The 23,281-nt window shown below is 41.2% G+C and overlaps 1 protein-coding gene across 1 annotated transcript in view; it reads left to right on the top strand.

The window, feature by feature from the left end:
• Window positions 1-23,281, top strand: part of TBCK (TBC1 domain containing kinase) — a 458,935-nt gene that overhangs the window by 283,747 nt on the left and 151,907 nt on the right. The gene's annotated exons all lie outside the window — the stretch shown is intronic.

Genomic DNA, 23,281 nt, shown 5'->3' with positions numbered 1-23,281 from the left:
GATTTAGGCATCACCTCCTCAAAAACATGTATCTCAGAGGATACAGTCAGGTCCATAAATATTGGGACATAGACACCATTCTAATCTTTTTGGCTCTATACACCACCACAATGTATTTGCAATGAAATGAACAAGATGTGCTTTAACTGCAGACTTTCAGCTTTAATTTGAGGGTATTTACATCCAAATCAGGTGAATGGTGTAGGAATTACCACAGTTTGTATATGTGCCTCCCACTTTTTAAGGGACCAAAAGTAATGGGACAGTTGGCTGCTCAGCTGTTCCATGGCCAGGTGTGTGTTATTCCCTCATTATCCCATTTACAAGGAGGTCCAGAGTTCATTTCAAGTGTGCTATTTGCATTTGGAATCTGTTGCTGTCAACTCTAAATATGGGATCCAAAGAGCTGTCACTATCAGTGAAGCAATCCATCATTAAGCTGAAAAAACAAAACAAGCCCATCAGGGAGATAGCAAAAACATTAGGTGTGACCAAATCAACTGTTTGGAACATCCTTAAAAAGAAAGAACACATCGGTGAGCTCAGCAACACCAAAAGACCCTGAAGACCACGGAAAACAACTGTGGTGGATGACGAAGAATTCTTTTCCTGGTGAAGAAAACACCTTTCACAACAGTTGCCAACAGCAATAACCCAGCGCCAATGAGTTGCCACCTGGAGAACTCGATCAAGGCGTGGAGTATATAACATATATTGTTATCATACCATGTCATATAGTATTTTATGTGCATTTAGCATGACTAGACATAGAGGGAGAATAGTGCAGCTGGACCAACCGTAGCTGGTAGATACAGATCAAGATAAAACAACAAAAAATGTCCAGCGCTCTGGAATTCACATAAATAAAATGAAATAAAATTAAATCTGGCAGTCCAAAAATAATGATAAAAAAGGACAGTTTATTGAGTCCAATAATAATATAATAAAAATGATAATTCATAAATTGTAAAAACAAGCTTTGAACAAATAAAATTGAACCCACAGTAACACAGAACTATATTGCACTGAATGAAGACATCTTAGTGTGTACTTAGGGTAAAAATATATGTGTATAAGACAGTTGGCCCTTGAGCAGCAGAAAGCCCACACAAGAAACCCATCCAGGTGTATTGTAGCAGCCAAAGTCAAAGTAGAAAAAAGTTGATGAAACAAAAAAAGGGGGGCACCTCGCCCAAGGAATCAAGGGGACTAACAGAAACCCTGCTGGCTGTGTGATCTGAGATCGTGGAGGACAACTCACCGGCTCCAGCGAGCAGAGGATGTTGCGTGGAAGGAGCCGACGCTCCGGCGGGAGGAGAGCAGCGCTGTGTGATCCAAAGTCGGGAGGGACAGCTCGCTGGCTCAAACAGGCAGGGGATGTGGCGTGGAGGGAGCCGGAGCTCCACCGAAGGGAGAACAACCTCACCGAGGCTCCGCCGCGGGGGCCAGTGACATCAGCACGGGAGAGCCGCCGGAGTGTCAGCTGGTAAACGAGAGCTGCTGGCTCCCGGCTGTGTCTCCTGGATGTGTCTCCTCAGGGATGGATTCAACCCCAAAGGTGGATGGTGTCACTTGAGGGAATCCAGGGATGAACTGGGGAGGAGGATGGGATGTGAATGGCTCCAGCCACGCTGATGGAACACCTCATGTGCCAGATCAAACTGTGACCCTTCAAAAAGAGAGTACTGCAGGGATGAATGGTGTCACCCAGGGGGTCCAGTGGAGAAATGGACAAGCAAAAAGGGAATTGATGGGACTGGCAATAGCCAATGTAGAGCTCGCAGATGGAGATGAATGAATGGATGGATGGGTGGGTGAATGGGTTGATGATCACCGTGCTCTAGTTCTGGATGGGACCACTGTCATAGGGTTGCCTTGACGACGCGTTTCGCGCATGAGCGCTTTATCATAGTCAAGGGGTGAGGCAACTCGCACAGTTTAAATATACTGGTATAGTTTAGAGGGAGGGAGCAATGGGAGGGGAAAAAAAAAAGGAGAGGGGCACAAAAACAATTAATTAACCCATTTGTGGGAAGAAGGGGGAAGATGATATCTCTCATGTTGGCTCCCCGCTGCTCAACGACCCACAATGGAAAGTCCAATACAATAAAATCCATTAAAATAGAACATACAATAATGGTACATAAATGATAAAAACACATACTTAGAATTGCAATTAGAAATGAAGTTCTAAAAACATCTCTTTCTAAAGGCTTTATTTTACTGAATTATTAAGAAAAAGAATCACCCAGCATGAGCAAAAATTCTACACAAAGCTACAAGTCTCTAGTTCCTCATTCAACCCCTTGGGGGCAAGCGAGTCGAACATATAAATCCAGAAAACTTCTCGCTTGCATAACAAGGAAAATCTCTCATTATTGGTTAGTGTACCCTTGGGGATAGTTTCAATCACAAAGACCTCTAACTGTCTAATGTCTTTGCTGTGGAAACGTAAAAAGTGTCGAGGGACACTATGTTCATCACTTCCTTTAGAAATCAGTCTACGGTGGTCACCCACTCTTGCCCGTAGTGCCTGAATGGTCCGACCAACGTAGAGGAGCCCACAAGGGCACCATAGTACGTAGATAACGAAGTCTGTGGAACACGTGATGAATTGCCTAATCTCATTTTTGCCTGTGTTGGTTGTAATGAACTTAGTGATATGGGCAATGAATTGGCACGTCAGACAGCTCCTCTTCTTACACTGGAATATACCCTTTCTATCATGGAAGTATGATCTAATATCAAGGGGGATTTGAATGATTTGTTTCCTATCTTACTAGGTGCCAATAAATTTTTCACGGTACGGGCTTTACGAAACGTCACTTGTGGGACCTCTGGTAATACCGAAGCTAGACGCTGGTCCAGTTGTAGGATACCGAAATGTTTTTTGACAATTCTAGATATAGATTTAAACCTGTCATTGAACGTAGAGATAAATCTCACTGTCTGGTTGGATCCTGATTCCACTTTTGGAATCTTGTCCATGGGGGGAGGATTCATGTGAGACAAGAAGGCATCATTGATGAGGTCACGTGGGTAACCCTTCTCTTGGAATTTCTTTACCATCAAGGCCCCTTGTTTAACATAATCCTCTACCCTGGAACAATTACGTCTCAATCTGTTAAATTGGCCATTTGGGATGTTACATTTCCATGATGGATGATGACAGCTTCCAAAGTGGAGGTAGGAATTACTACTAGTTGGCTTAACATGATTTTTTGTGAAAATCCTATGTTGGTCATGAGCCAATACCAAATCCAAGAACACAAGTTCATGGGGGTCTATTACGTGAGTGAATGACAGACCAAGTGAATTGGAATTGCAATGGGCCACAAACGAGGAAAACAGCTCCGGGCCACCACTCCATATGAGCACAATGTCATCAATGTACCGTCCGAAAAAGACAATGTGTTCGGCAAACGGGTTGTTGGCCCAGATGCTGTGTTCCTCCCAATAGCCCATGGTAAGATTGGCATACACCGGAGCGAAGTTGGCTCCCATAGCGGTTCCCATGCACTGTAAATAAAACTGGTCACCAAAAGTAAAAAATTTACGTTTAAGGCAGAATTCCGTGGCTTGAACGAGAAATTGTGATTGCATAGAATTGAAATCTCCACTTTTCGTCAGAAAGTATTGTACGGCTCTCAGGCCTACTTCATGGGGTATAGAAGTATAAAGGGAAGACACGTCCAGAGATGCCCACCAATAGCCCTCTTCCCATGAATAGTTCTGAAGAGCCTTAATGACTTCTTTGGAGTCCTTAATGTATGACGGTAATTGGCACACAAGGGGCTGTAGACAAAAATCAATATATGTAGACAAACCACTGCTGAAACTATTGGTACTCGCCACAATGGGCCTACCAGGGGGGTCCACCATTGATTTATGGACCTTAGGTAGATGGTAGAAATAGGGAGTACTACACTCAGTTGGTAATAGAAATTGTCTTTCCTTATTCGTGAGTACTCCATTACCCCAGGCTTCCTGTACCAAGGTCCTTAACTCCAGTTGAAACCCAGGGAGAGGGTCCGACTGTAATTTTAAATACGTGTTGGTATCCACTAGCAACCTACTCGCCTCTTTGATGTAGTCTGTTCGATTTTGTACCACCAAACTGCCTCCCTTGTCCGCCTGCCTAATGATGATGTTAGTATTAGCCATTAGATCTTTCAAGGCCGCATTCTCACCATTAGTTTTAGCAGTGGTTTGTCTACATATATTGATTTTTGTCTACAGCCCCTTGTGTGCCAATTACCGTCATACATTAAGGACTCCAAAGAAGTCATTAAGGCTCTTCAGAACTATTCATGGGAAGAGGGCTTTTGGTGGGCATCTCTGGACGTGTCTTTCCTTTATACTTCTATACCCCATGAAGTAGGCCTGAGAGCCGTACAATACTTTCTGACGAAAAGTGGAGATTTCAATTCTATGCAATCACAATTTCTCGTTCAAGCCACGGAATTCTGCCTTAAACGTAATTATTTTACTTTTGGTGACCAGTTTTATTTACAGTGCATGGGAACCGCTATGGGAGCCAACTTCGCTCCGGTGTATGCCAATCTTACCATGGGCTATTGGGAGGAACACAGCATCTGGGCCAACAACCCGTTTGCCGAACACATTGTCTTTTTCGGACGGTACATTGATGACATTGTGCTCATATGGAGTGGTGGCCCGGAGCTGTTTTCCTCGTTTGTGGCCCATTGCAATTCCAATTCACTTGGTCTGTCATTCACTCACGTAATAGACCCCCATGAACTTGTGTTCTTGGATTTGGTATTGGCTCATGACCAACATAGGATTTTCACAAAAAATCATGTTAAGCCAACTAGTGGTAATTCCTACCTCCACTTTGGAAGCTGTCATCATCCATCATGGAAATGTAACATCCCAAATGGCCAATTTAACAGATTGAGACGTAATTGTTCCAGGGTAGAGGATTATGTTGAACAAGGGGCCTTGATGGTAAAGAAATTCCAAGAGAAGGGTTACCCACGTGACCTCATCAATGATGCCTTCTTGTCTCACATGAATCCTCCCCCCATGGACAAGATTCCAAAAGTGGAATCAGGATCCAACCAGACAGTGAGATTTATCTCTACGTTCAATGACAGGTTTAAATCTATATCTAGAATTGTCAAAAAACATTTCGGTATCCTACAACTGCACCAGCGTCTAGCTTCAGTATTACCAGAGGTCCCACAAGTGACGTTTCGTAAAGCCCGTACCGTGAAAAATTTATTGGCACCTAGTAAGATAGGAAACAAATCATTCAAATCCCCCCTTGATATTAGATCATACTTCCATGATAGAAAGGGTATATTCCAGTGTAAGAAGAGGAGCTGTCTGACGTGCCAATTCATTGCCCATGGCACTAAGTTCATTACAACCAACACAGGCAAAAAATATGAGATTAGGCAATTCATCGTGTGTTCCACAGACTTCGTTATCTACGTACTACGTGCCCTTGTGGGCTCCTCTACGTTGGTCGGACCATTCGGGCACTACGGGCAAGAGTGGGTGACCACCGTAGACTGATTTCTAAAGGAAGTGATGAACATAGTGTCCCTCGACACTTTTTACGTTTCCACAGCAAAGACATTAGACAGTTAGAGGTCTTTGTGATTGAAACTATCCCCAAGGGTACACTAACCAATAATGAGAGATTTTCCTTGTTATGCAAGCGAGAAGTTTTCTGGATTTATATGTTCGACTCGCTTGCCCCCAAGGGGTTGAATGAGGAACTAGAGACTTGTAGCTTTGTGTAGAATTTTTGCTCATGCTGGGTGATTCTTTTTCTTAATAATTCAGTAAAATAAAGCCTTTAGAAAGAGATGTTTTTAGAACTTCATTTCTAATTGCAATTCTAAGTATGTGTTTTTATCATTTATGTACCATTATTGTATGTTCTATTTTAATGGATTTTATTGTATTGGACTTTCCATTGTGGGTCGTTGAGCAGCGGGGAGCCAACATGAGAGATATCATCTTCCCCCTTCTTCCCACAAATGGGTTAATTAATTGTTTTTGTGCCCCTCCCCCTTTTTTTTTTTCCCTCCCATTGCTCCCTCCCTCTAAACTATACCAGTATATTTAAACTGTGCGAGTTGCCTCACCCCTTGACTATGATAAAGCGCTCATGCGCGAAACGTGTCGTCAAGGCAACCCTATGACAGTGGTCCCATCCAGAACTAGAGCACGGTGATCATCAACCCATTCACCCACCCATCCATCCATTCATTCATCTCCATCTGCAAGCTCTACATTGGCTATTGCCAGTCCCATCAATTCCCTTTTTGCTTGTCCATTTCTCCACTGGACCCCCTGGGTGACACCATTCATCCCTGCAGTACTCTCTTTTTGAAGGGTCACAGTTTGATCTGGCACATGAGGTGTTCCATCAGCGTGGCTGGAGCCATTCACATCCCATCCTCCTCCCCAGTTCATCCCTGGATTCCCTCAAGTGACACCATCCACCTTTGGGGTTGAATCCATCCCTGAGGAGACACATCCAGGAGACACAGCCGGGAGCCAGCAGCTCTCGTTTACCAGCTGACACTCCGGCGGCTCTCCCGTGCTGATGTCACTGGCCCCCGCGGCGGAGCCTCGGTGAGGTTGTTCTCCCTTCGGTGGAGCTCCGGCTCCCTCCACGCCACATCCCCTGCCTGTTTGAGCCAGCGAGCTGTCCCTCCCGACTTTGGATCACACAGCGCTGCTCTCCTCCCGCCGGAGCGTCGGCTCCTTCCACGCAACATCCTCTGCTCGCTGGAGCCGGTGAGTTGTCCTCCACGATCTCAGATCACACAGCCAGCAGGGTTTCTGTTAGTCCCCTTGATTCCTTGGGCGAGGTGCCCCCCTTTTTTTGTTTCATCAACTTTTTTCTACTTTGACTTTGGCTGCTACAATACACCTGGATGGGTTTCTTGTGTGGGCTTTCTGCTGCTCAAGGGCCAACTGTCTTATACACATATATTTTTACCCTAAGTACACACTAAGATGTCTTCATTCAGTGCAATATAGTTCTGTGTTACTGTGGGTTCAATTTTATTTGTTCAAAGCTTGTTTTTACAATTTATGAATTATCATTTTTATTATATTATTATTGGGCTCAATAAACTGTCCTTTTTTTATCATTATTTTTGGACTGCCAGATTTTATTTTATTTCATTTTATTTATTTTATTTATGTGAATTCCAGAGCGCTGGACATTTTTTGTTTTTTTTTTGTTGTTTTTTCACAACAGTTGGCCAGATCAAGAACACTCTCCAGGAGGTAGGTGTATGTGTGTCAAAGTCAACAATCAAGAGAAGACTTCACCAGAGTGAATACAGAGGGTTCACCATAAGATGTAAACCATTGGTGAACCTCAAAAACAGGAAGGCCAGATTAGGGTTTGCCAAACAACATCTAAAAAAAGCCTTCACAGTTCTGGAACAACATCCTATGGACAGATGAGACCAAGATCAACTTGTACCAGAGTGATGGGAAGAGAAAAGTATGGAGAAGGAAAGGAACTGTTCATGAGCCAAAGCATACCACCTCATCAGAGAAGCATGGTGGTGGTAGTGTCATGGCGTGGGCATGCATGGCTGCCAATGGAACTGGTTCTCTTGTATTTATTGATGATGTGACTGCTGACAAAAGCAGCAGGATGGATTCTGTAGTGTTTCGGGCAATATTATCTGCTCATATTCAGCAAAATGCTTCAGAACTCATTGGACGGCGCTTCACAGTGCAGATGGACAATGACCCGAAGCATACTGCGAAAGCAACCAAAGAGTTTTTTAAGGGAAAGAAGTGGAATGTTATGCAATGGCCAAGTCAATCACCTGACCTGAATCCGATTGCTGAAGACAAAACTGAAGGGAAAATGCTCCAAGAACAAGCAGGAACTGAAGACAGTTGCAGTAGAGGTCTGGCAGAGCATCACCAGGGATGAAACCCAGCGTCTGGTGATGTCTATGCGTTCCAGACTTCAGGCTGTAATTGACTACAAAGGATTTGCAACCAAGTATTAAAAAGTGAAAGTTTGGATGATTGTTAATCTGTCCCTTAAAACGTGGGAGGCACATATACAAACTGTTGTAATTCCTACACCGTTCACCTGATTTGGATGTAAGTACCCTCAAGTTAAAGTTGAAAGTCTGCAGTTAAAGCACATCTTGTTTGTTTCATTTCAAATCCATTGTGGTGGTGTATAGAGCCAAAGAGATTAGAATTGTGTCAATGTCCCAATATTTATGAACCTGACTGTAAGTTACATTCTAACATTTGTGATTTTTCATATAAATGTCTCCTTAGTAAGAACTTGCTGCTGTGTCCCACTCGTGTCCATAAAAAACAAACTTGGCCTGGCAACAACAGAAGTTGTAAACCTTCTCATATACCCATTGAAGTGCTGAATTTAGATAAAAATCCTTCTGCATCTGTCAGTAGCACAGAGGAGGGGACGGGGAGCCGTAGTTAGACCTTCTGGACAAACAAAAAGGTAGTGGCGCATGGGAGGACACCAAGAGGGAATCTATGGCCAACTGGGTAGAATACACATAAAAACGATAATGAGTCCATATGGACAGAATTAAAGGGCAACTCCACCTTTGTGGGGAAAAATTAGTAAATAAAATATATATATATATATATATATATATAAATATATATATCATATACAATTGCGACTCAAGTCATATTGCAATTGAATGTTATTAAAAATGACCTTTCCTTTTTCAATCTGCATCTCCTGTCATTTTCTGTAAAATGTAATGCAATATGGCTACCTAGAGGTGTTCTGTACACAGGATGTGTACAAAACGCCCCCCAGAAACATAATTTCCTGCTTGTATGATTGGCTCACTGATTTTCCCAGAACTCTGCACTAAGATACAAGTCCGATATCAAGCATCTCCTGCAACAAAAATGTAATATTTGGTGAGATACTCCCAATAGAAAATCACATCTAAAGGGATGCAGACCCTGCAATTTTCCTCACTAGAGCCCCACAGGTGCAGCAGCTGACTGCTAATTATGAAACCACTCCCATTAGATTCACTTACCACATGGAGACAAAAACACAGTGATTTCTTCAGAATAACAAAAGGTAGGAATCTGCAACAAAGTTTGTTAAAATCCTTGTACTGTACATAGATCACCCAGGGGGAATGTTTTTTTCTCAACAAAAATGGAGTAACTCTTTATAAAGTCCATATTGAATCAGTTCCGACACCGCTACATGAAGGCTGCCAACTGAGAGAGCAAGAAGCGACTCTGTGGACAAATCAAGAGAAAAACAGTAGCGCTATATCTGTGCAGTATTGTACAGTGCATCCAGAAAATCTTCACAGCGCTCCACATTTTACTATGTTACAGCCTTATTCCAAAATGCATTAAATTCATTATTTTCCTCAAAATTCTACAAACAATATCCCATAATGACAACGTGAAAGAAGTTTGTTTGAAATATTTGCAAATTTATTAAAAATAAAAAATAAATAAATAAATCACATGTTCATAAGTATTCACAGCCTTTGCCATAACACTCAAAATTGAGCTCAGGTGCATCCTGTTTCCACTGATCATCCTTGAGATGTTTCTACTATTGATTGTAGTCCACGTGTGGTAAATTCAGTTGATTGGACATGATTTGGAAAGGCATATACCTGTCTATATACGGTTCCACAGTTAACAGTGCATGTCAGAGATTAAACCAAGCAATGGAGTCCAAGGAATTGTCTGTAGACCTCCGAGACAGGATTGTATCAAGACACAGATCTGGAGAAGGCTACAGAAAAAATTCTGAAGCATAGAAGGTCCCAATGAGCACAGTGGCCTCCATCATCTGTAAATGGAATAAGTTTGGAATCACCGAGACTCTTCCTAGTGCAGGCCGCCCGGCCAAACAGAGCAATTGGGGGAGAAGGTTCTTAGTCAGAGAGGTGACCAAGAACCTAATGGTCACTCTGACAGAGCTCCAGCAATTCTCTGTGGAGAGAGGAGAACCTTGTAGAAGAACAACCATCTCTGCAGCACTCCACCAATCAGGCTTGTATGGTAGAGTGGCTAGCCGGAAGCCACTCCTCAGTAAAAGGCACATAACAGCTCACCTGGAGTTTGCCAAAAGGCACCTGAAGGACTCTCAGACCATAAGAAACAAAATTCTCTGGTCTGATGAAACAAAGATTGAACTCTTTGGCCTGAATGGCAAGCATCATGTCTGGAGGAAACAAGGCACCACTCATCACTTGGGCAATACCATTTCTACAGTGAAGCATGATGGTGGCAACATCATGCTGTGGGGATGTTTTTCAGCGGCAGGAACTGGGAGACTAGTCAGGATCGATGGAAAGATAAATGCAGCAATGTACAGAGACATCCTTGATGAAAACCTGCTCCAGAGCGCTTTGGACCTCAGACTGGGGCAAAGGTTCATCTTCCAACAGGGCAACGACCCTAAGCACACAGCCAAGATAACAAAGGAGTGGCTACGGGACAACTCCGTGAATGTCCTTGAGTGGCAAGGACCAGGCTTGAACCCTCTCTGGAGAGATCTGAAAATAGCTGTGCATCGGCGCTCCCCATCCAAACTGATGGAGCTTGAGAGGTCCTGCAAAGAAGAATGGGAGAAACTGCCCAAAAATAGGTGTACCAAGCTTGTAGCATAATGCTCAAAAAGACTTGAGGCTGTAATTGGTGCCAAAAGTGATTCAACAAAGTATTGTGCTTTGATGTGATTTTTTTTTTTTAGTTTTTTTTTTTTTTTATAAATTTGCAAAGATTTCAAACTTCTTTAACATTGTCATTATGGGGTATTGTTTGTAGACTTTTGAGGAAAATAATGAATTTGATCAATTTTGGAATAAGGCTGTAACATAACAAAATGTGGAAAGAGTGAAGTGCTGTGAATACTTTCCGGATGCACTGTAGGTAAAAAACACTTTAATGAAAAGTAAACAACTCACAAACATCGGATGAAATCACACGTGTAAGACAAATCAACCAAGGCTCCTCGCTACGTTGGTCCGTTTGGATCGCTGATGTGCTCTGTAGCCGTGGCCATGCTAGTGAATCCCAGGGCTCCTCTGCAACTATTGTTGCACTGGCACTGACAGCTGTGACGTCAAATCAGGCAGGAGGTGTGGTGCGCAGTCAGGGCATGCGTGCTCCTACCTCAGGCCATGTGGCGGCCATGTCTGAACCGGTCATATATGGGCAGCAAGGCGCCTAGACAACAAGGTCCATCCAGCACGCCTTTTCAGGCTGCTCTACAGGACAGGGCAAAATTGTTTAACAGCAAAACAGTCCAGACTTTGGCTATTCCTAATATTATTACATACTTAATTACAGCTATAATATTGTACTTCCATCCCGATGAAGCATGACAAAATTGACCTGTTAAAAAAAAAGGATAATATCAATATCAAAGTATATATATTTTAAAACAAGACTATATGAAATATTCAGACTAAATTAAGATTGGTATAAGGATAAATATAGCTTTCTTTATGTGTATAAAACTATATATATATATATATATATATATATATATATATATATATATATATATATGGGTAGAAAATCTTGAAAAATTCTACCACCTCAGGACCATAATAACAATAAACAAAAAAAAATCTAATGATAAAAAAGAAATGAGAATGGTGAAAAATTCTTCTAAAAGGGAGAACTTAAATTGAAAAATATATAATTGTTGACGATAACTTGAACCACTATTATAATGCTGAAAATATTTAAAAAACAGAATGAGTGATGAATAATTATTCTTATCATGATGAGGTATTCAACGTAATGAACCTCTAGATCCTGTGTGTAGATCCAATAGGTCTCTCTTTCGCAGACGTTTAATGCCCCCTGCTGTGGATTTAAAAATAGGAAAAATTGAGCAGACTTTACCGGTACCAGTCGCAACGCAATACTAAATATTATCTTTATTACAAAATTGTTACTTTTTTTACACATTCTAAATAAAATCAAAGTTGTATGGCTCTGATCAATTTGATCAAGTTCGTAAATAGGCAATAAATCTGTTACTATTGTGTCAAGAGGTCAACGCGTTTCACAGCTGTGCTTCCTCAGGACCTTAATTCCTTGACTATAGACAGAGATCATATTCAAAAAAGCAACATAGTTATTATTCACATTTTATTAGGTGAAAATGCAACAGAAACTTTATATGTTGCATTTTTACCTAATAAAATGCGAATAATAGCTATGTTCCTTTTTTGAATAGGATCTCTGTGTATAGTCAAGGAGCTAAGGTCCTAAGGAAGCAAAGATGTAAAACGTGTCAACCTCTTGACACAATAGTAACAGAGATTTATTGCCTAATTACCAAATTGATCAGAGCCATACAACTTTGATTTTATTTAGAATGTGTAAACATTTTTTTTAAATTTTGTAATAAAGATAATATTTACAATTTTGTTTTGTGATTGTCCTTCACTGGTACCGGTAAAGTGTGCTCAATTTGTCCTATTTTTAAATCTTCTCATCTTTAAAGGATGAGGTACCCCCATAACCCATACAACTTCTATATATACACTCTGCTCTGGAGAGATAGTGAGACATGGATTCTACCACCCAGACTTTGAGGCCTCCTGAAGATTTTTGGTGGAATTCCAAAATATGTTTTGGAATACTAAGCTTGTCCTTTCCCTCCTCAACCCATCATCTGTGCTCCCCAAACCTTTTTCTGAGGATTCTGATCAGCCAACTAATGTACAGTAGACCAAAAGGGCAGGACAGACAAAAAACAAACTCAGAGGAGTAGTTGTAGAATTCCTCCAATGTATATGCCCTGCCCTTAGTAGTAAACTGTTTCTGTTTTTGTACATGTTGGCACTTAAGACATCTCAATTTTCAACACTGGTACATTTCTTCTAGATAATACATTGGTGTTTTGAAGAGGTCCAAAAAGATTGCAACTTCTCAAGTACAGGGCCTCTGATATATTGATTGTTTATAGGTTAATCAAAGCCTAAAAATGTGATACTACTGGTTCTGTAAAAGTATAATCACAGTTATAGATATAGGTTAAATCCCTAGTAAATATGTGTAGGCCATGTAGGTAGTTGGTCAATGCATAATGAGTGTATCATTGTATATTGACTGTAGTATGTGCTTTCCCAGATAAATGGTTTGAGAGAGTACTTTATAATAGCTCTAGGAAGAAAATTCCAAAACTGAAAAAAGTTGGATATACTTTAAAGCTGTACTCAAACAATTCTATTATATTGCTTAGGATAGGATTCCATAGGATATAAACCCAGCTTCTGTGCACCAAATACTTTTGAAAATCCAGTTGTGCTGTGCAGAAAGCAGAGCTGTGGGTGAGACCCATCAGGTCCACCCACTACAGACTGCCTGCAACAAACTACAGCTACAGGAAGGAGAGGATACAAGACCAGTCATCCTGTTCAAGTTCGAGAGAGCAGCAGTGACTGGTCTTTATTACAGGAAATTCCTGCACAGAGGTAAAGTTTCACACTGGATTACTGCACAAATCGTGAAGAAATACACCAAGAACAAACCTCTTGTATTTAGATGTTTGCTTATTCTAGAGTTCACCTTTAGAAATTTTTACTTTGCTTTTTGCACAACTGAAAAGTATCTGTAATGTACTTTGCTGGCAGTTTATCTGTTTGCTGAGAGTACAATGGATAATTTTAATGTAGTAACAGTAATGTGTATGTATTTAACTAGTACAGTCCTTGATTCCCTTGTTGTGTAATATATTTACTGTACCTGAAAGCCACTGTTGGCAGTGTCAAAATTTGTAAATAGAATTGATGATTGACTGAGCCTGAGTTCGCCCATTCTGGTGTTAATTCATGAATATAACTTGAATAAAAGAAACAAAAAACGGCTGCACTGGCAAGGAAACGGAAAACGGTGTTCGGCTTTGTCTGACAGCATTCCAGGTGGTTACCACGGTGATCTTTGTCGTGCATGCTTTGTGATCGAATGACGCAAATTATTAAATGATTGTGAGAGTAGCTTGGGAAATGCTGTGAAGCAGGTCATTTATTCTCACTGTCAGCCCTTTACCACCCTGACCACAGACAATAACTGATTTGTGGATGGCAAAAGGTGACTTAGGGACATATTAAAGGAACAGGCTTCAGCTGCAATAATAAATCTTCCAAGGGTGTGTATGCATGCACATCCTTTTCCAACTAAACCAAAAAAGCTCTTCCTTTGTAACAATAAATGTTAACAGAATTCTAATATTCACTTTTTTATTTTGGAGCTGTTTCTGCAGACTCTTAACAGCGCAATTGTTTGGATTTATATACTAATTAAAGTGATTGTAAACCCTCACCTTGTAAAGCCACCCGTTCAGTTTAAAATAGAGATGAAAGACAAAACATTTGTGTATAGATATAAAAAATAAATAAATACCTTTAATTTCCCTTTTTTAAAATATGTAAGTGATCGCCTAATCTCCATTCTCAGCTGCAAAGGAGCTATGGGGGTTATTTACTAAAGCTGGAGAGTGCAAAATCAGTCTCACTTCTGCAGAGAAACCTATCCGCTTCTAACCTCAGCTTGTTCAATTAAGCTTTTGTAATAAAAACTGGAAGCGGATTGTTTTCTATGCAGAAGTGAGACTGATTTTGCACTCTCCAGCTTTAGTAAATAAACCCCTATGGGAGTAGAAACAGCAGTACTCTGATCTTCACAGTGAATGGCTGTGCAGGAGGGGTGTGTCAGGACAAGTCTGATCATTGGAGGTGAGCAAACCTAGTCCCCAGCATAGCTAGAAACCTTACCAGGGTGTGTTCTCCCACTTAGTTTGGTCAGTTTTTAACAGGGGAGCAGAGGGACTGACAGGAACACCAGGGATATCGCACAAGGAAAGCAATACAAAGAAAACAGGATACTTTTTTATACAAGTACATGGTACAACAGGCACATATCCAGAAAATGAAATGTTGGATTTACATGATACGTTTAATGCGAGAGCTTAGTTTGCACCCAGCTAGATCAAAACCGTATGTCTTTGATCAATGATTTTTAAAGTAAACCTATCGAAAACGTTGGCATTTCTTCTGGTAAAAAAAAAAAAAAAATGCAGAGGTATTCTTCAGTATAACCACACAACAAAATGATCAGAAGATGCTTGATAAAAAATTATAGATAGCCGACATTATATGCAAATACTGATTTTATGGTGAAAGTTGAGCTTGACCCCATCCTCCCCTAACCTTTCTACTGGTCCTTTAATATGATGGACAGTCTTGTTGACCTAAAGGGAGGCTAAGGGCTTGACAGAGGCCAAAATCAATAAGAATGAAAATCTTGATAAAAGTACAACTGTGGACCTTTTATGTAAAGTAGACCCAAGTCTCTTCAGACCACGCAAGGGATCCATTTAAGAGACCTGTATCCATTTCTTTTTTTTCCCTAAGGATCTTACTAAATTGTGTCCCTCAGACAGTGAGCATTTTTCTCTATGAGAGCAGTTTGGCCTAATGCAATCTACTGTATGTTGCCCTACTTTCAAGTTGTTGCTTGGGCTTTTGGAAAGTGTCTACAGGACCCTCGGGAGTTTACACGTGTCCATACTGTTACTGTAGACATTCCAAGATAGCCTTATACATGGAGCGTGGTAGGCCTCATCCTTGCATAGATTGAGCTACAGTGACCCCTTGATGAATCTGTGGTTCAGAGTCTCCTTCCTGATTTTGCTTGATCCACTTTTCCCTCCGCTTTTACAGCTGTAGCTGGCAAGTTTTTACTGCTAATCCTGGTTGGCTGAGCTTTTAACTGTATTTGCATGACGGAGTACCCATTATCCTGTGGAATGTGTGGGGTCTTTGGGACTCATTGAAGAAATCCATGATTACTGCAAGACTTCGTAAATACCACCCAGGTATCTATGGCTTTCAAAAAACTCACCATATTAAAAACTTGGTGCCTTGGGTACAGTATGCTTGGGTGGGCTGATACACTGATCCCTTGAGTTTTGTGAAATTGATTGAGAAGTGAGACTGATTTTGCACTCTCCAGCTTTAGTAAATAAACCCCTATGGGAGTAGAAACAGCAGTACTCTGATCTTCACAGTGAATGGCTGTGCAGGAGGGGTGTGTCAGGACAAGTCTGATCATTGGAGGTGAGCAAACCTAGTCCCCAGCATAGCTAGAAACCTTACCAGTGTGTGTTCTCCCACTTAGTTTGGTCAGTTTTTAACAGGGGAGCAGAGGGACTGACAGGAACACCAGGGATATCGCACAAGGAAAGCAATACAAAGAAAACAGGATACTTTTTTATACAAGTACATGGTACAACAGGCACATATCCAGAAAATGAAATGTTGGATTTACATGATACGTTTAATGCGAGAGCTTAGTTTGCACCCAGCTAGATCAAAACCGTATGTCTTTGATCAATGATTTTTAAAGTAAACCTATCGAAAACGTTGGCATTTCTTCTGGTAAAAAAAAAAAAAATGCAGAGGTATTCTTCAGTATAACCACACAACAAAATGATCAGAAGATGCTTGATAAAAAATTATAGATAGCCGACATTATATGCAAATACTGATTTTATGGTGAAAGTTGAGCTTGACCCCATCCTCCCCTAACCTTTCTACTGGTCCTTTAATATGATGGACAGTCTTGTTGACCTAAAGGGAGGCTAAGGGCTTGACAGAGGCCAAAATCAATAAGAATGAAAATCTTGATAAAAGTACAACTGTGGACCTTTTAATGTAAAGTAGACCCAAGTCTCTTCAGACCACGCAAGGGATCCATTTAAGAGACCTGTATCCATTTCTTTTTTTTCCCCCAGGATCTTACTAAATTGTGTCCCTCAGACGGTGAGTATTTTTCTCTATGAGAGCAGTTTGGCCTAATGCAATCTACTGTATGTTGCCCTACTTTCAAGTTGTTGCTTGGGCTTTTGGAAAGTGTCTACAGGACCCTCGGGAGTTTACACGTGTCCATACTGTTACTGTAGACATTCCAAGATAGCCTTATACATGGAGCGTGGTAGGCCTCATCCTTGCATAGATTGAGCTACAGTGACCCCTTGATGAATCCGTGGTTCAGAGTCTCCTTCCTGATTTTGCTTGATCCACTTTTCCCTCCGCTTTTACAGCTGTAGCTGGCAAGTTTTTACTGCTAATCCTGGTTGGCTGAGCTTTTAACTGTATTTGCATGACATTACCTGTGGAATGTGTGGGGTCTTTGGGACTCATTGAAGAAATCCATGATTACTGCAAGACTTCGTAAATACCACCCAGGTATCTATGGCTTTCAAGAAACTCACCATATTAAAAACTTGGTGCCTTGGGTACAGTATGCTTGGGTGGGCTGATACACTGATCCCTTGAGTTTTGTGAAATTGATGTACTGGTAGACGGTGAGGGTAAATATATATTTTTGCGCTGTCTGTATATGGTACAATGTGTCATTGCTGTGATATGCATTCAACCTCCCTTTTCAAGGTCAGTTTTACAATCCTTGTTGGTGTACCTACTGAACAAACCTGATGTACCTCTCTTACTGATGGGTGACTTTAATTGTTATCTCTAACCCTTTCTAGACAAGCACCCTTCTCCTACCACAGGAGCTCCCAATAGAGGTACAGTTCTCTATAAGTTCATACAGGAGATGGGCTGGATTGATTTTTGGCGTACTAGGCACCCTCAGGAGAAACAATTTTCATGCTTTTCCAAATACCATACTGTATGTCTTTATCCCGGATTGACCTGTGCCTGGGTACCCCCCTTACGGACATTAAATAAATCCCTAGAGGAATATGGGACCACTCCCCTCTGGTGATCCATTTGGAAGTAAGGCCCATAACTACCCTGGTGCGTGCCCCATGGAAGCTCAATGTCTTTTGGCTTTACCTCTTTCCTTCCCATGTAACTATAAATCGGTCTATTGCAGATTTTCTTGTAGCTCATGAGAATCATGCAGATGTAACGCAAAGTTGGAATTTATAGGCCAAATTAATGGAGTTAAATGAAACACGAGTCATCTGTGAGTTGAGCTTGAACACTAGGTACGCCAGTTGGAGCAAAAGTATATAGATATTGTAATCCCACTCACTCTGCTCGGGGGTCCTGGTTATCTGCTCAGGATGTACTGGATCATTTGGTATCATCCTTGGCAGATAGGAAGTGATTCTTCTCTAAGCTGGCACTCTATGAGGAGGGAGTACAGACAGGGAGATTATTAGCCAGGATTGCAAGGGCCCAGCACTCTGAAGGCACTATAGGTGCCTTGCAGACTGAGAATAGAAGGTTAATCACTACTCTGGATTCCATAACTATGGAACTTGTTTCCTTTTATTCCTCTTTATACCAATCTAAGCAAAAATGTACATCCAAAGATATTTTGACCTATTTGAACGGTATCTGCCTACCAGAACTGTCCACGTAAATGGGAGAATGCTTGACTCCCCAATTACTTTGGAGGAGCTACAGCAGGCAACTGCCACATTCCCTAACTGCAAGGCGCCGGGTGGTGATGGCTTACTGGTAGAGATTTACAAACAGTACGGGGAGAAGATATTGCCATTCCTGTTAAAGGTGCTGAATACTGCTAAGCTAGGTGCTACTTTACCATACAAAGGAAGAAATGCCCAAGGGACTTTCAGAGACACTCAAAAAAAATGTACAAAATGTATTCAACATTTAGACATGATTAATACTGTAAATACTTCTAAAATCGTTCTGTGAACACAAACATATACATACATATACATAGATATCCATAGTTATTTGCCTGAAGCTACGAGCATTTCATGACTTAGATTTCCCTGGATGTAAACAGCGCCATTGGGAAATTGGACATTTGGCTGCTTCCATTAGGCAGAACCTATATATATATTGGGATTTCAGTTTGGTACATTGCAGGAGAAAGTCATGCTTTACGCAGACAACAGTTGAACTCGCACGGCTTCATTCCGGCAGCCCAGTGTGACTTTTTTGATTTTTTACTTTTTACAAGCCTGTGTGACAGCTGAAGCCATTTGTTTTGTAAAAATATCCCATGTAATCACCATAATTGCCTCTCATGGTATGATGATCAGTAATCAAGCTGATTGGTTTCCAATCACTAGCATATATCAACAGGTGTCAGCAGCATAAACTAGAAGTGCAACCAGCTCGCAGACCTGTTTTTGTTGACTGGAGCTTGGCATGAAGAGGGCACAGCTTTTCAATGTGTTGAAGTGTAAGAATTGGTGTCTGATCGTCATCACAGGTTGTACGTGTAAAGCAAACATGATGATATCTAGATAAAACTAAAAAAGCCCTTAGACGGGATATGACAATCACGGCGTGAGGAACGTGGATATCTGATCCAGGCCCTTACCAACTTGTGACAAAGGACTTGCCAATCTCACACCGTGCTGTCACTTACAATGCCACTCTCAGCTGCACCCTGCACAAAGATTTTCCAGCTTGGTGCCCAATCTAGGTGCCATAAGCCAGAGAGTGATTGCCACTGGGCTAAATTAATTAAGCAATTAACCCTTTAACCTACCAGCACCACCTTTTGACCGAGAAGAATGAAACGCAGATTCTAAGCAATACCAATTATAATTTTAGCATAATTGTCTGTAACACACACTGTCACCACAGACAGGTATAGTCAGAGGATTTACACTATACAGTAGCACTCTTTAAGGCCCCTTTCACACTGGGGCGGTGGGGGCGTCGGCGGTAAAACAGTGCCATTTTTAGCGCTGTTTTACCGTCGTTCTTGCGGCTGTATTCGCCCGCTAGCGGTGCGGTTTTAACCCCCGCTGGCGGCCGAAAAAGGGTTAAACCTCGTACAGCGCGGCTATAGCCGCGATATTGCCGCGGTATAGCCGCGCTGTCCCATTGATTTCAATGGGCAGGAGCGGTGAACACACCGCTCCTTCACCGCTCCAAAGATGCGGCTCGCAGGACTTTTTTTTACCGTCCTGCCAGCGCACCGCTTCAGTGTGAAAGCCCTCGGGCTTTCACACTGAACAAACAGCGGAGGCTGTTTAGGGGCGGTTTGCAGGCGGTATTTTTAGCGCAATAACGCCTGCAAACTGCCCCAGTGTGAAAGGGGCCTAAGAGACAGATATTCTTTTTAGTTTGCATATCACAGAGACAAGGTTAACACTTTTCAAAATACGGTTTACTAATGAAAAGGCAAAAAATGGAGCAAATAAAATATTTACACAACAAAGAGATAATAAAGCAAAAAAAAATAAAAGAGTTGAAAAGGAAGGTTACCTGCAATGTCCTGGTTTTGGCAAAGTTCAGTCAATGAGCAAGGGGCTATTGGTTCTCAAACTTGACAGATGTTCCAAGTTTGATGGTACATGAGAACTCTCAAAATGTGGATGCATTCCACTTTTCTTCACATCAAGAGGGGTGTTGATAGAGAATATCTGACCAATCATCTGGTCTAAGGTGTGGTTGCTGGGATGTCACCCTTTTTATGACCACATCCCAGATGCAGTTTTCCATAAGTATTCATATCTCTGAATATCTACACTTTACAGTTTGTTAACATGCAGATTATTGTCAATTGTTAAATTCACTTTGGAATAAAATAACAAAATATACAATTTAACCACTTCAGCCCGGACCATTATGCTGCCTAAGGACCAGAGGACTTTTTCCAATTTGGCACTGCATCGCTTTAACTGCTAATTGCGCGGTCATGCAATGCTGTACCCAAACGAAATTTGCGTCCTTTTCTTCCCATAAATAGAGCTTTCTTTTGATGGTATTTGATCACCTCTGCGGTTTTTATTTTTTGCGCTATAAACGGAAAAAGACCGAAAATTTTGAAAAAAAGTGATATTTTCTACTTGTTATAAAAAAAATCCAATAAACTCAATTTTAGTCATACATTTAGGCCAAAATGTATTCGGCCACATGTTTTTGGTAAAAAAAATGTCAATAAGCGTATATTTATTGGTTTGCGCAAAAGTTATAGCGTCTACAAGCTAGGGTACATTTTCTGGAATTTACACAGCTTTTAGTTTATGACTGCCTATGTAATTTCTTGAGGTGCTAAAATGACAGGGCAGTACAAAACCCCCCCCAAATGACCCCATTTTGGAAAGTAGACACCCCAAGGAAATTGCTGAGAGGCATGTTGAGCCCATTGAATATTAATTTTTTTTGCCCCAAGTGATTGAATAATGGCAAAAAAAAAAAAAAAATTACAAAAAGTTGTCACTAAATGATATATTGCTCACACAGGCCATGGGCATATGTGGAATTGCACCCCAAAATACATTCAGCTGCTTCTCCTGAGTTCGGGGATACCACATGTGTGGGACTTTTTGGGAGCCTAGCTGCGTACGGGGCCCCGAAAACCAATCACCGCCTTCAGGATTTCTAAGGGTGTAAATTTTAGATTTCACTCTTCACTGCCTATCACAGTTTCGGAGGCCATGGAATGCCCAGGTGGCACAAAACCCCCCCAAATGACCACATTTTGGAAAGTAGACACCCCAAGCTATTTGCTGAGAGGCATGGTGAGTATTTTGCAGCTCTCATTTTTTTTGAAAATGAAGAAAGACAAGAAAAAACTTTTTTTTTTCTTTTTTCAAATTTCAAAACTTTGTGACAAAAATTGAGGTCTGCAAAATACTCACTATACCTCTCAGCAAATAGCTTGGGCTGTCTACTTTCCAAAATGGGGTCATTTGGGGGGGGTTTTGTGCCACCTGGGCATTCCATGGCCTCCGAAACTGTGATAGGCAGTGAAGAGTGAAATAAAAAATTTACGCCCTTAGAAAGCCTGAAGGCAGTGCTTGGTTTTCGGGGTCCCGTACGAGGCTAGGCTCCCCAAAAGTCTCACACATGTGGTATCCCTATACTCAGGAGAAGCAACAGAATGTATTTTGGGGTGTAATTTCACATATTCCCATGGCATGTTTGAGCAATATATCATTTAGTGACAACTTTGTGCAAAAAAAAAAAAAATTGTCTCTTTCCCGCAACTTGTGTCACAATATAAAATATTCCATGGACTCGACATGACTCTCAGAAAATAGCTTGGGGTATCTACTTTCCAAAATGGGGTCATTTGGGGGGGTTTTGAACTGTCCTGGCATTTTATGCACAACATTTAGAAGCTTATGTCACACATCACCCACTCTTCTAACCACTTGAAGACAAAGCCCTTTCTGACACTTTTTGTTTACATGAAAACTTTTTTTTTTTTTTTTTTTTGCAAGAAAATTACTTTGAACCCCCAAACATTATATATTTTTTTTAAAGCAATCGCCCTACAGATTAAAATGGTGGGTGTTTCTTTTTTTTTTTTCACACAGTATTTGCGCAGCGATTTTTCAAACGCATTTTTTGGGTAAAAAAATACACTTTTTTAAGTTTTAATGCACTAAAACACACTATATTGCCCAAATGTTTGATGAAATAAAAAAGATGATCTTAGGGGCCGAGTACATGGATACCAAACATGACATGCTTTAAAAATGCGCACAAACGTGCAGTGGCGACAAACTAAATACATTTTTAAAAGCCTTTAAATGCCTTTACAGGTTACCACTTTAGATTTACAGAGGAGGTCTACTGCTAAAATGACTGCCCTCAATCTGACGTTCGCGGTGACACCTCACATGCATGGTGCAATTGCTGTTTATATTTGACGCCAGACCGATGCTTGCGTTCGCCTTTGCGCGAGAGCAGGGGGGGACAGGGGTGCTTTTTTTTTTTTTCTTTATTATTTTTTTGCTTTTTTATCTTATTTTTAAACTGTTCCTTTCATTTTTTTTTAATCATTTTTATTGTTATCTCAGGGAATGTAAATATCCCCCATGATAGCAATAGGTAGTGACAGGTACACTTTTTTGAAAAAATTGGGGTCTCTTAGACCCTAGATCTCTCCTCTGCCCTCAAAGCATCTGACCACACCAAGATCGGTGTGATAAAATGCTCTCCCAATTTCCCAATGGCGCTGTTTACATCCGGCGAAATCTAAGTCATGAAATGCTCCTAGCTTCCGGTTTCTTAGGCCATAGAGATGTTTGGAGCCACTCTGGTCTCTGATCAGCTCTATGGTCAGCTGGCTGAATCACCGGCTGCATTCTCAGGTTCCCTGTTGAGACAGGAGAGCCAGAGAAAAACACAGAAGACGGTGGGGGGGGGGCATTCCCTCCCACTGCTTGTAAAAGCAGTGTAGAGGCTAATTAGCCACTAGGATTGCTTTTACATCAAAGCCGACCGCTGGCTGAAAAGAATGATACCAAGATGATACCTAAACCTGCAGGCATCATTCTGGTATAACCACTCAAAGT

Source organism: Aquarana catesbeiana, linkage group LG01 (assembly GCF_042186555.1).
Source record: "Aquarana catesbeiana isolate 2022-GZ linkage group LG01, ASM4218655v1, whole genome shotgun sequence".
Classification (NCBI taxonomy): Eukaryota; Metazoa; Chordata; class Amphibia; order Anura; family Ranidae; genus Aquarana; species Aquarana catesbeiana.
Note: the sequence above shows the minus strand (reverse complement) of the source record. Positions and strands in the feature narration are given on the sequence as shown.